The following is a 10,907-nucleotide window of genomic DNA, read 5'->3' as shown; positions in this document are numbered from 1 at the left end:
CCAAGCCTAGAGGGAGTGGAACTGGCATTGGCCGGGAAGGGAAGCTCACAGGCCTAGAGCAGAACTCATCTCTGGCCAGGGGGAGAAGCAGCAGGTGGTAAGTCAGAAGGACTAGCCTGTGAAGAAGGACTACTATGGATGAAGGAAGACCAGGTCATGCTATGACAATGGTAGAGCAGGTCATTCATGGCGTGGGCAAGAGGACTGGCCTGTGGTGGGTGGAGGGGTGGGTTCTTGGAGGTGGACTGGTGAGATTGGCATCACACCACCCGGAAGAGAGCCCAAGCCCAGAGGCAGCAGGTCTCCTGAGGTCAGAGCTGGCCCAGTCATCATACCTGAGCTCTCATTCTGGTTGCTTACACTGCCTTCTTTGGGCTGGTCCCATAGCACAGTTACTGGACGAATCCAGAAACCTCTTCCCTCTGGGCCTCTGGTCCTTTGGGTAGAGGGCAACCCAAGGCTTCCTAACCACGTGGGCCTCCAAGAGTTGCAGCCACAAATCCCAGGCTCAGGCCATCCAGATGGATCAGGAATCCTAGGGCTCAGTGGGAAGCCTTGGAGAGGCTGGGGTACCATGGGGCCTCTTCTGGCCTGCTATGGGGGTGAAGGGCTCTGGACAGAGTAGGTTTCTCCTGGTGCATAGATATGGAGGATGTGGGGAGGGGGCTCTAGACATCTCTTTTCCAGCTCCCCCAGCTCTTAGTGCCTCCTCTTCTGCTCCATCCCCTCCCCTCCCCCTTTAATTAATTCTGGGTGAGCAGCCTGGCTTTATTGTGCAAGGAGCTGGGGTCTCACTGTGGGAAAAGTCACACCTTCTGAGCAGCTTCTGATGCCATGCAAATGAAGAGACCGTCCAGGAAACGCTTTCATCTGCACGGCCGCCTGTCCAGCCCCCAGCCCAGTAATTACCCACATTTCATTTGTTTGAGAGCAATTCCTGGGGGAAACCACAGGGTAGGAGGGAGTCTGGTGGGTGGATGGAATGTCAGATTCTCCCTGCCTGTGATCCTGGCCACAAAGTGGGGCCAGGCTGGGCCAGGGTGGTCACTGGCTAGGCCAAAGCTACCCTGAAGCCCACAGGCTGGGGATGCCTGAGTACTCCAGGGTGGTGGGGTGGAGCTGTGCCACGGTTGCGACGACAGAGAAGAGGTGGGTTGTCCAGAGAGCCGGACCTGCCTCATGGAGAAGGGAGAGATGACTGATGGGGGAGTAGAGGTGGACAGGAGGGTGGTGATCTTGTCCTTGAGGTGACCTGAGGCTTTGGGAAGGGGTTGACTCCCAGCAGGACCCCCAGCCAGGCACCCTGGGGAGCTGAGCCCAGAGCAGTGGGGCTGCGCTGGGCCGGAGCACCCACTACCTTGTTTATCTTTGCGTTGCTGCCTCCACAGAGCCCTCGCTAATGGGGTTTTACAGCCACTCAAGCTGCAACTGGCCAAGAATCAATCATTACCGGCACTTAGCGGTTTGATAGTTAACAGCCTGAACTGAAGCCAAACTGGTTGTTAACTGTGATAACAACTGATTTCAAGGGGTTATTGCCGGCCCAATATGCTCAGCCCATTTATCTCGGGGAAAACAAGCAGGGAGCTGTTGCAAGGCCCAGAAAAGGGAGGAGGACAGGGCTTTCCTCAGCCAAAAGGCCTGCCACTCTGTCTAGGAGTGGGTGCTGGCTGTGAGGACCCTGGGGGCCGGCTGAGGTGTGCGTGGAGGCCTGGCCTCCCAAAGGATCTGAGGATCTGTGTGCGGGCCCAGGTGATACACGCAGAAGGCCCTCTCCAGTCCTCCCTTCTCCCCAGTTCTGACCTCACCCTGATTCCCCACGCCTCCTCTCCTTCTCTTCTTACAGTAGTGGTCCCCGTGAGGCCCTCACAGGGACAACTCTCCATGGGGAGGAGCCCAGGCCTAGTGGCCAGGCCTCTACTAGTCCCCACTCAGCAGGGGCCCTGGACCTCTTCACCCATTCCTCCCTCTCCCAGGGCTGCCAGAGCCCAGCCAAATCCAAGCCAGAACCTCGCCTTTAATTTCAAAGCCAGTGATGACTCCACCCAAGCCTTGACTAGAAAGGATGCACTAGAGGTCTCTCCTCTCACTCCACCAGGTCCTGTCCATCCCTACCTGCTACCCTCAGCTGAATGGCAACAGGTGAAGCTATGGCCAAGCATCTTTCTAGAAAGCTGCTGTAGCAAAGGACCCCAGGAGTTCTCCACCATCTACAGATAGACAACCCGAGGCCCAGAAATCCCACAGCCAGCATGAAAGCTAGTTTGAAAGATCAGGTCTTAACTCCCAGACCCAGGCTGCCTCTTGAGGACTGCAGGTCTTACTCTAATTCATTTATTCAGTCACTATTTATTGAGTGCCTATTATGTGCCAGGCTCTGTTCTGGGTAGAGGGGACAAAGCAGGAAATAAGTGACAAAAACTCTGTCATTATGGAGCTCAAATTGTAGCAGGAGGCTGTGGGTGGGGTGAGAACAAACAGTGTATAGTTTATCAGACCCTGGCAACCACTACAGAGAAAAATAGAGGGAATGAGTGTGGAAAGTGGGGTAAGGTAGTAGCAATTTTAAGTAGGGTGGTCATAGAAGGCCTCACTGAAAACTTAATGCTGGAGCAGACACCTGATGGCGGTAAGGCATGCACCTATCTGGGGGAGGAGCCATCCAGGTACAGGGACCAGCGAATACAAGCTTGTAGCATCAGGGGAAGAGGAGGGAGGCCAGTGTGGTTAGAGCAGAGTGAAGGCAGGATACAGGTGTAGTGTGTGTAGTATGGATGTAGTGGGGTGGGGAGAATGATGGAAGCTGAGATGAGGCATATAAGTAGTGGTGATGAGGGCAGATCATGTAGAGCCATTGAAAAGACTTTAGCCTTGAGCCTGAATGAGACAGCAAACCATTGTGGGGATTTGAGCACTAGAGTGACATGATCTGAATTAAGTTTTGTTAATAACAAGATTGCTTTGGCTGCTGTGTTGAGAATAGACAGTAGTGGGGTAAGGGAGACTAGTTACGAAGTTTTTGCAGTAATCTTGGCGAGGGATGATAGGGCATTGGAGGTGGTGGGAAGAGATTGGAATTTGGGACATTTTTTGCAAGTAGGGATGTGCTGATGGTTTGGGTGTGGTTTGTAAGAGAAAAAGAAGAGTCTAGGGGTTTCCAAAGTTTCTAGCCTGAGTGACTGAAAGGATGGAGAGGCCCTTTATTGAGATGGAGAAGATTCTAGAAGGGGCAGATTTTGAGGGGAAGAGTAGGAGTTTTGTTTTGGACATGTTAAGTCTGAGCTGACTAAATAAATATTCAAGTGGAGATGTTGAGCAGGCAGTTGTATGTGAGTCTGGAATTCAAGGGAGAGGTCTCATGTGAAGATATAAATTTGGGAGTATTCAACTCACAACTTTTAAAGCCAGGGGATGGAATGGATTTCCTAGGGAGTGAGCGTAGCCAAAGAAGAGGAGAGAGCCAAGCCTGAGCCTTGGTATCCTCCAAACAATTAGAGGTCAGGATGAAGGGGGGGAACCAGCAAATACTGTGGCCCATGAGTTAGGTAGGAGGAAAACCAAGAGGATGTGTGTCCTGATGATATAGGAAAAATACACCAGTTTCTGAGCCCAAAGCTTTAAGTGGGCTTTGGGTAGAGTTTTACTGTCATCAACTGTCTCCCTTCCCTCCTATCCCCGACCAATCTCAGGGCCAAGAGGATGCAGCCAGCAAACAAGAGGGTTGTTGGTTTCACCTGGGGGTCTCCTTGACTCTTCTTTCAGCCTCCCCCTGCCTCTCATCCTGCCGCCTTTACCTCTGGAACACTACTCAAATCTAGTCCATCTACTCTTCTGTTTATCTACTGCCACCTCCCTGCTCCAAGGCGTCATCAGCTCTTGTCTGGCTTATGGCAACAGCCCCCAAACTGCTCTTCCTCTCATATCCCTCTACAATCCTTTCTGCACTCAGTAGCCAGAATTTCTAAAACGTAAATCTGATCATGTTACTTCTGCCATATCTAGAATTAAATTCAGACTCCTTTTCCATGGCCTGAAAGGCCTCCTCCATGCTCTGGGCCCTGTCTGCCTATCTAACTGTATGGCTTAACCTCTCTCCCTTTCATCCGCTGCACCCCGGCCACACCTCCTTCCTTCCAGCTTCTCAAACAAGCCGGGCTCCCATATGCTTCAGAGCCTTTGCACTGCTGTTCTCTCTGCTTGAAATACTTTTCCTTTAGGTTGCTGGAGGGCTGACTGCTCATTTTGTAGGTCTCTGCTGTCATTCTCTGCTCTCTTTTCTTTATTACACTTATTAATATCTGACATTATCTTGTTTTTTATTTATCTACCCATTTTTGGTTGGCCTGTTCCTCCCAAGAGAGCGAGGACCTTGACCTGGCTTATGATGAATATCCAGTGACTAGAACAGTGCCTGGCACATCGTAGGTGTTCAGCAAACATTGGTAATCAACTAGTAAAGTGAGAGTAGATGTGGAGGCTGTTGAATGGAGAAGGTGCATTGGGGGTTCTCTGCATCCGGGACTTGGGTCAGGATTTAGGAAATGCCTGAAGGTCAGGGAGACTTGAGGATGGTCCTGGGATGGGTGACCCTCTAAGCCCACCTGGACATCACAGTCTTACTAAAAGAGGGTTCAAGGCTATCTGGCACAAGCTCACCTCCTTTTTCTCAAGCCGTAATAAGTGTCTCCTAAACTGGACAAAGGAGCATCTAAGAGAGCCTGTTGGGATGGACGACTCAGAACCTCCCAAAATTCTGCTTCCTTCCCCACCGCTGGGTTTCCATAGCAACCAGAGGATTTAACAGGAGAGAGTGAAGGGGAATTAGGAGCTGGAGAGAGGAGGAGTAAGTGGTAGCAAGACAGATGGGGAGCTGGCAAGAACTCCAAGGGAGCCCCAAGTCCCAAGTTACTGCAGGAGGTTGTGCCAGTAAGGTCCCTCTGATTGCCCCCCTTCCCCATCTGGGTCTCTTGCTGACCCTGAAGAACTAACTGTCCATCTGCGCAGGCCCTAGGGCTCACCCTCATGTACTCCCCCCTCCTCCCGGCTGGCAGATGTTAGTGAAACAAGTTGCGGCCATGGGATCGGTTTGGGGATCTGCGTTCCTTTTCCCTCCCTTCCTTGGCTGCGTATGGTCGGGGAGGACATGGTGGGAGGAGAGTCAGGGCATGAACCTATGCCAAGCGAGGTCCCAAGCTTTGGCACTTGGGGATTAAGGCCAGACCCCCAGTCATGAAGGATCAGATGGGCTGTAGCTTGGGCCTGGCTGAAGGTGCTCAAACAAGGGTTTGGCCTGGACACTGATTTGAGGGAGTAAGAAGAAGCCTGCACAGAACTCAGCACTGTTTGCAGCCTCCTCCTACCTTGAGCTCAGAGGACCAGAAAACACCTGGGCCTTGAGCCTGGGAGCAGCAGAATGGTGAGCCCCCGAGGAGCTGGGGCACTGGGCCCTGATACCCAAGCCAACTGCCTGGAGAACCAGCCAGTGACTTTCAAGGGTGAGAGTAACCAGGGCCAACACCAAATTCCAGCTGTCCCTCTGTCTGCCCACAGGCACACAGCTCCCAAACACCCAGGCTCAAACCTCTACCTTCTTGGACTCCTCCTTGTTTCCAGCCACCGACATTTAATCATGTCAATTGGACAGACGTGACCAACTCTTGCTAAATCTTTCTTCATAGGGAAATCCCCCTGTCCCATCACAACCTACACCGGGCCATTTCATGCCCTCCCATCTTGTCTCCCTGCCCAGTCTCTCCCTGGGCTTTTTTGTATCGTCTCCCCGTTCCCTGCCTCCTGCAGCCCTCAGTAATGAAGAGCAAACTCATAAAACATTCATCGTGGGTAATACACCATGTAGGGTCTGCCTGATCGCAGTTCTGATAGGGGAGCCGGGTCAGTATTGCTGGGTCTTAGGCTTCTGAGGGCTGGGGCTGACTTCTGTGCCTTGGGTTCAAGTTCCAGTGACTTCCATTAAGCCAGGCCCAATCCTCCCTGGCGGGGTGGCGGGTCCTGGGTAGAGTAGAAGAGGGGCTTCCTGAGAGGAGGTGCTAGCAGTCTGGGGAGGGAAAGGTGGCTCCTGGGGGCACTCCTAAGCCAGGCATGACAGGTAGCTGGGGCTCTGGATAAAAGCTGGAGACAAGGTGAGCCGTGACCGAAAGGCTAAAGGTTTGTGCTGAGTGAGGAGAGTCAGGGCCTAAGCGTGCAGTGTCTGGAATGGTTATTTTTGCCTCGGGGAGCCCGGTAAGGCGGAAGTGTGCACAGGTGTGTGAGGGAGGGGAGGGTCCTGTGTGGGTGGAGGACGCTCTCCAGTAGCCTGCCCAGGAAGCAGGCCTCCGGGTGGGGGCAGTTTCATCAAAAGCAGACAGAGGGAAGGGAAGGGAGAGGAAGGGAAGGGAGCTGCCTCTCACTCTCCCCACACCCCTGGAGCGTGCACTGACCACTGACACTAATGAGGCACCCCTCAACCCCATTGCCGAGGCCTCAGTAAAGTCAGAGAAGGAATTCAGAGAAATGGCGCTGGGAGCAGCCAGAAATCAGCTGTGGCTTTGGAATCAGACGGAAGTAAGTTAAATCCTGGCCCTGCTACTCCCTGACTGTGTGAACCTCTCCAGGCCTCAATTTCCTTACCTGCAAAATGGGGAACATGCTCCACCCTATAGAGTTGTCACAAAGAGTGTGTAAGGGGTCCTGCAGAGTGTCCTAGCAAGGGTTCCTCATACATGGTGTCTGCTGTGGGGATGGGCTCTGGGGGAGGGGTCGGGCCAGTTGAGCTAAGGCTCTGGGAGCCCAGGTGTGCACCATGATGACATCCAAGCAGCACCATGAGGAGCCCGGAGGGCGGGCGAATCTTCAGGGGGCTGTGTTCCTGGGCCTGAGGTAGCCAGGAAGCTGAGTAAGATAAAGGGCACGTCCTTCAAGCACATAAATCTGACCTCGCTCTCCCTTCCACTCACTGGAGCAGGTGTGCCAGCCAAAGGCCTGGGCCCCGGAGACCTGGGAGAAGCGAGGACGCAGAGACGCTGTTGTTCTGCAAGGCTTCCTGCTAACCCCTGAGGCCCTCGTGCAGGTCCTTCCCGCCCTGCTCCTCGGACCCAGCCTTGCCTCCCTCTCCCAACCCCCAAGGCAGCAAGCTGGGGGGAGAATCAAGTCCGAGATGTCTGGGGTTGGGAAGAATTCAAGGAGAGAGGCACACGGAGAACACAGAGCATCAACACTCAAGACTTCTTATCTGTGCTCCGGCCTATTCTCTTCCCCGGGGCCTCACACGGATATATGACCAACCCACTGGGCACTTCCTCTAAGCCAGGCATTAAAGCAAGTGTTGGGAGGCAACGGTGAGCACGTGAGATGGACCCCTGACTCCCGAAGCTTCCCTTCCAGCGCCGGTGGCCGCCTTTAGGCAGTCAACTCTGATGAGGTATGGGAAAGGCCGAGACGGAGGAAGAGCAGGGGTTGGGCGAGGAAAGGGGTCCGGCGAGGAGGGCAGATGGCTTGGGGTTGAGGCCATGCTGGCTCTGAGGCCGTCGGGTGGGAGATCCTCCAGATGGAGCTCAGCTTGACTCCTCAGCCCCAGCTCAGTCCCGTGCACAGAGTATTGAGTCGCTGGGGCTCGAGAGGACAAGGCACGGCCCCTCCTTCAGGCCACCCCCAGGTATAGGGGTTCGCAGACGTGTAAACCTGTGGTTGCCGTACCACGGGGCGTGGACAACAGTGGGTTAGCACCAGGTCCTCCACTGGCTGAATCGTAAAAGCCCTCACAGAGAAGATAGGAGCTGAGAATGAGCAGCTGTGGAATCCTCAGGGTAATTCGTCTTTCCTGAACCTTAGTGTCGTCATCTAGGAGGTGAAAGGTTTGACCTAGATTATTTGTTTTCAAAAAATTTTTAGCGGCAGTACCTTATTTCCTGAGGAAAACCTGTATATATAGGGGGGTATTTCATAGAACAGATGTAAACGATACCTGCTGTGGGCTGCTCAGGGGTCGGGACCCCCTCAGGTTCACCCTTCGTGCCCGACATCCCCACTCGGGCAGGTGGTGAGGGAGATGGGGGGCCTGAGCCCGGCAGGGTCCTCTGTGCCTCCAGGGCAAGATGGTGGCAAGGAGCCTCTAGAGAGGAAGGGATGGGTGGGCTCAGGCCACAGCCTCGGCCCCGCTGGGAAGGTGCCGAGCTCTCTCCCTCCTCAGCACCTGGACAAGCAGGCCTGTTCCCACAGCCTCTCAGAGAGGCTCCCATCTCTTCCTGCAATGACCACTCACACCCAGGGATTATCCCAACCAGAAACTTCTATTTGGAACAAAGCTCCCAGGAATGAAACCTGAGCTGCCACAGAGAGGCTCCCAGGCTAACTGGGAAGCGGCCGGGAAAGGGAGGGAAAACTTGCAAAGCACCGGGAGCCTCAGGGAGGCTGTGAAACCTGAAGACCAACGACCAGCCAGCGGACTGGTGCCGGGAAGCTGCCACCGCCTGCTGCAGACCCAGGGGTCAGCGGAGCTGAGTGGGAAAACGAGGGGGAAGTGCACCCCCAGGCTTTCCAGGGGAGAGTAATTGGTGCACCTGTGGCTAGGACCAATATCCCCTGTGAGGCCCTCAGGGCTGGTCTGCAGTTCCTTAAGCCGCCCCCTCCCCTCCTCCCCGCCCCCCTCCCAGCTGCTTCCACTTACTCCAGGGGCCGCTGGGTCGGTCAGTGGCAGGCCTGCCAGGACACCCAAGGGAGGGGAGGGAAGAGTAAGAACCTCAGTTACCGTTTACTGAGCACGCATCAGGTGCCAGGGAGCTGTGTTATTTCTCATCCTCACAATAGCCCAGTAAGGTCAGTATGACCAGTGCCATTTTACCGTTGGGGAAACTAAGGCTAAGAGGAGTTAAGCAGTTTGCCCCAAGTGGTAGAGCTAGTTAGCGGTTAAGCTAGGATCTCCCTGGGGCTTTTGGACTCTGAAGTGCTAAAGCACCTTCTGCTTCGCCAGGCTCTAAAGTCTTCAAATCCCTTATTAGAGCCCAAGAACCCCAGTTAATGTCCAAATAAACTCTTTTTTCCCCCTCAAGCCATCGTGTGTGACCATACAAATGCTGTGAGTGGTCATTTCTCCTGTTTGGATCCTGGTGACCTTGTGAAAGTGATTTCACTGCTCTGGGGCTCAGCCTCCTCATTTGTAAAATAGGATTCATGATAATGCCTACTTACAGGTGGAGGCCCAAAACGGCAACACAGATAAAGTACTCGGAGCAGTGCTGGGCAGAGGAAGCACTCAATAAATGCTAGTCTTGTTGTTAGAAGGATTCCTCCCCCTTCTGCCCAGGAGCCCAGAGCCCTGAAGAAGAAGCCCTCAGCGGGCCAAGTGGATTATCCCAAGCTCAACCCCCACCCTGCCTGCCTCTAAGGGTTCAAACGTAGATTAGAAGGTACCTCAGAGGGCCAAGGACTTTGAGTATTCTGGGAGCCAACAGGGAATCTTTTCTTCCACCTCCAGAACAGCTCCAGGCCCTCCAAGTGGCTGAGATTGGCTCTTAGCTGAGCTACCAGGCTGCTCTGGTGTGGCTCTGAAGGCAGACAGCGAATCCCAACCCAGCAGAATGTTTTGTTTCAGAGGAGCCTTGAAGTTGATCCAACCTGGAAAGGGGAAAAGGTAAGGTGGTGGGCTGGGTCCCGGGGGCTGGGCTGTCGTCGTGTGGTACTGCCGAGTGGCAGGCAGCTTTGGGCTCTGAGGAGGAGTCATTTTGCTGTGTTGAAGGCCAGGAGCTTAGTCAGAGGCTGTGGCCTTGCCCTTCACCTGCGGCCTCTCTAGATCAGACTTCCAAGATGACTATCCTTTGGGGTCAGCACCAAGCACTGGTTCTGCCCCGTGGGTAGACAGACCCCGCTGGTCCCTGCTCGCTTCCGCAACATCTGGGCATCTGAAGGTCTGGCTGCTGGCTGCCATTAGTGACTGGGGCTTGGACTAAGAAACTAAGGATATCATGTTCAAGGACAAACTTGAAGTCAACTTTTTGTGATGCTTACGTTGAGCCTGTGTGGTCAGCAAAGGTGACAACTGAGAATGGGTAGTGAGCTGGGCAGGGGGGCACCTCCCAACATGGGGACAGGCTCCATGTGAAATGTGGGGCTTAAAAAGGATTCTTTCCACTGCCAGGCACCAAGCCCTAGGCTCAACTCCACCTCTCATCCACAGGGAAAGCAATTATTTTGTTCCTGTTTCTGGGGAGTTTACAGTCTAGTAGGAGAAACTGCATATACAAGTGATGGTCAGATATCAAATAGGCAATTAAAAATGGGTGTGCTTTTCAATTTTATTCCAACTGTTCTGTGAGGATGAGTCAGATAGTATTACCTTTTAAAAATAAGAAAATCAAGGCATGAATGCAATATCGATATTGTTATTGAGTCTATATTCATAAATGTTTTAAGCAAAGTGCTTAGGTACCAGGACCACAGTGCACTCGTGTGTGTTTGTGTTTGTGTGTGTGTGTGTGTGTGTGTGTGTGGTGTGTTCACATAAATATTCTTTAGTGAGTGCCTAATGTTTCAGGCAGTGTTTACATACTTTATTTCAATTATTCTTTCTACTGACCTTCTAATGACTCAATGTGCTAGGTATCAATATTTCAAATTTACAGAGGAGGAAATTAGACTTGAGCAAGGTTAAATAATGTCTCCAAGCCACACAGCTGGTCAGTGGCTGACCCAGGATTTAAAGCCAGATCTGTTGACTCTAGTCTTTCCAATCTGCAAAGCACACCAATGACTAACAATGCAGAGCAGAATGTAATGGAAAAAGTTACCTAAGACAGGTACCAACATGGTGCTAGAGAATTTCTGGCAGGGAAGATTTCCCCCCTGGTTGAAAGGAAGAGGCATTAAGGAATAGAAACTTACTTGCCCAAGGTCATACAGCTGATTAACCAGGAGTC

This window comes from Monodon monoceros, unplaced genomic scaffold, assembly GCF_005190385.1.
Source record: "Monodon monoceros isolate NGI ecotype Baffin Bay Population unplaced genomic scaffold, NGI_Narwhal_1 Super_Scaffold_4, whole genome shotgun sequence".
In the NCBI taxonomy this organism is placed as follows: Eukaryota; Metazoa; Chordata; class Mammalia; order Artiodactyla; family Monodontidae; genus Monodon; species Monodon monoceros.
This window is presented reverse-complemented; position numbering follows the sequence as displayed.